Source organism: Eulemur rufifrons, unplaced genomic scaffold (genome assembly GCF_041146395.1).
Source record: "Eulemur rufifrons isolate Redbay unplaced genomic scaffold, OSU_ERuf_1 scaffold_354, whole genome shotgun sequence".
Classification (NCBI taxonomy): domain Eukaryota; kingdom Metazoa; phylum Chordata; class Mammalia; order Primates; family Lemuridae; genus Eulemur; species Eulemur rufifrons.
Genome location: NW_027183136.1, coordinates 57,501 through 60,000, shown reverse-complemented (window position 1 = coordinate 60,000; position 2,500 = coordinate 57,501). Strand labels below are relative to the sequence as shown.

Below are 2,500 nucleotides of genomic sequence, written 5' to 3'. Positions count from 1 at the left end.
CGCGAGCGGCTGCGGTCGGGACCGGCGTGGTGGCGGTGGTGGTGTTGGCCGGCTGTGGGTGGTGGTGGGTGGGAGCCGCCGTCTTCCCTCCCCGTCCGCCCCCCCTTCCAGGTACCTAGCGCGTTCCGGCGCGGAGGTTTAAAGACCCCTGGGGGTCGCCCGTCCGCCCCGTGGGTCGGGGGCGGTGGGCCCGGTGTTGTTTCGGGCGGAGGTCGGGTGGGCGGGGGAGTTGGCGGTCCGGAGCGGCCTGGCCTTGCCCCGGCAAGACCCCAGGCAAGCCGCCGCCTCCGCCTCCTCCTCCTCCTCCCCTCCTCCCACGTCAACCGGACTCCGCCCCCGGGCCGGGGGTGCCGTGCGCACGTGCGCACGTGCGCGCGTGCGGCGGGTCGTCGGCGGCCGTCGTGGGAAAGGGGGCTTGACCCCGGCGGTCGTCGTCGCGCCCGTTGCCGCGTCGCCGCGCCGGCGCTCCGTGCCACGGGGGCGGGAACCCCCCGGGCGCCTGTGGGGCGTCCGTGCCCGCGCGCCGGGCGCCCCGTGTGGGAACTTCCGACCTTTCGGAGTCTGGTCCTGTCGTCTTGACTGGCTCGGCCTGAGGCAATTCCCTACCCCTTGGTGGGGGTGGGGAAGGTGTCGTGCCAGGGAGGGCCTCCCTCCGCGGAGGTCCTCGCCCATCAAACCTCATACGACTCTTAGCGGTGGATCACTCGGCTCGTGCGTCGATGAAGAACGCAGCTAGCTGCGAGAATTAATGTGAATTGCAGGACACATTGATCATCGACACTTCGAACGCACTTGCGGCCCCGGGTTCCTCCCGGGGCTACGCCTGTCTGAGCGTCGCTTGACGATCAATCGCCCCCCCCGTGGGTGTGCCTCCGGGCCCCCGCGGGGGTCGCGCGGCTGGGGGTTTCTCTCGCAGGGCCCCGCTGAGGGGTCCCTCCGTCCCCCTAAGTGCAGACCTTGGTGGTGCGCCCCTCCTCTTCCGTCCCGTCCCCCCACGTAGGCACGTCGTTGGTGCGTGGGGGGTGGACGTGGTGGGGTCGCGTCGCCGCCCGCGACGAGGGAGAGAGGCCGGGAGGGCTTTCTCCCGCGGGCGCCACGGTGCCATCCTCTCGGGAGCCGCCTCTCGCCCTGCGCGGCCGGGCCTTCCCTCCTTCTGGGGGGTTCGCCTGGGAGGGCCCGACGGGGGTGTGTGTTCACGTGCCCCTCGCGCGCGTCGGCGTGTCTCGGTCGCTCGGCGCCGGGGTGCGGGGTCTGGGGACGAGGGGGTCTGTGTGCGCGGAGGGTGTCGTGTCTGGGTCGCCGTCTTTCACCGCACGCCCCTGGCGGCGGCCCGGCGGTCTGGGCCGCCACCCTCCGCCCCCTCCTCGTCTTCCCCTCTTTCCCCCACACCGGCGTCGCCGGCCAAACGCGCCCCCGCGCCTACGGGGCGCCGGGTCCACGTCCCCGCCGTGTTGCCCGTTCGGGGCCGCACCCCGGGGATGCGTGCCCCGGTGGCGACCCGCGGGACGCCGCGGCGTCGTCCGCCGTCGCGCGCCCGCCCCCGGGGTCGCCGCGGCCCACCGCCGCGCTGCGTGTCCCGAGCCCGGGCGCGGGGCTCAGGATGGGTGCTGACCGCCGTGTCTCTGCCGTGTCCCCTCCGCCTCCGTCCGTCCGTCCGAGGGACCGCCGAGGCGCCTGTGGAAGGAGGGCGGTCGGTTGGTTTGGGAGGGGGTGCCCTCTGGTCTCCTCGGGCACCTTCCCCACTCTGCGCGACCTCCTCCCTCTCTCGGGTGTCGCGGTGTGTGTCCCTCGAGGTCGGGCGGAGGGGGGGGTGCGGTCGAGGCGCTGGTGATCTCCCCGTCGGCCCCGGTCCGCGCCCGCCGGCCCGTGCTCCGTCCCGTCGTCCCCGCGGCCTCCGACGCGCTCTCCTTCCCCGCGCCCGCCCTTGTGACTCGCCTCGGCGGCCGCCGCCGCTGGTTGGTCGTGGGGTGCGGCCGGGGGGGAGGTGCCGTCGTCCGGAGGGCCGGGGGCGGCGGTCGACCGTGGTGCCCCCACCCCCGCTCCGTCGAGCGTGTGTGCCTCGGCTCCCGCCTCTCCCCTCGGGTCCCCCGAGCGCCCGTGCGTGCGTCGGGACGCGCCGTCGTTCCCCCGGCGCGCGCGCGTGTGCCTCCCCTCCGAGACGCGACCTCAGATCAGACGTGGCGACCCGCTGAATTTAAGCATATTAGTCAGCGGAGGAAAAGAAACTAACCAGGATTCCCTCAGTAACGGCGAGTGAACAGGGAAGAGCCCAGCGCCGAATCCCCGCCCCGCGGTGGGGCGCGGGAAATGTGGCGTACGGAAGACCCACTCCCCGGCGCCGCTCGTTGGGGGGCCCAAGTCCTTCTGATCGAGGCCCAGCCCGTGGACGGTGTGAGGCCGGTAGCGGCCCCCGGCGCGCCGGGCCCGGGTCTTCCCGGAGTCGGGTTGCTTGGGAATGCAGCCCAAAGCGGGTGGTAAACTCCATCTAAGGCTAAATACC

At 73.7% G+C, this 2,500-nt stretch overlaps 2 non-coding genes across 2 annotated transcripts in view; both read left to right on the top strand.

The window, feature by feature from the left end:
* Positions 1 to 684: 684 nt before the first annotated feature.
* LOC138380309 (5.8S ribosomal RNA) lies at positions 685 to 837 on the top strand. The gene has a single exon (XR_011232698.1). It is a non-coding gene; the product is annotated as a 5.8S ribosomal RNA (ribosomal RNA).
* A 1,324-nt stretch (positions 838 to 2,161) lies between these two features.
* Positions 2,162 to 2,500, top strand: part of LOC138380306 (28S ribosomal RNA) — a 5,011-nt gene continuing 4,672 nt past the window's right edge. Inside the window, exon 1 of the ribosomal RNA XR_011232696.1 lies at positions 2,162 to 2,500. This exon is cut by the window's right edge and continues 4,672 nt beyond it. This is a non-coding gene — a ribosomal RNA (28S ribosomal RNA).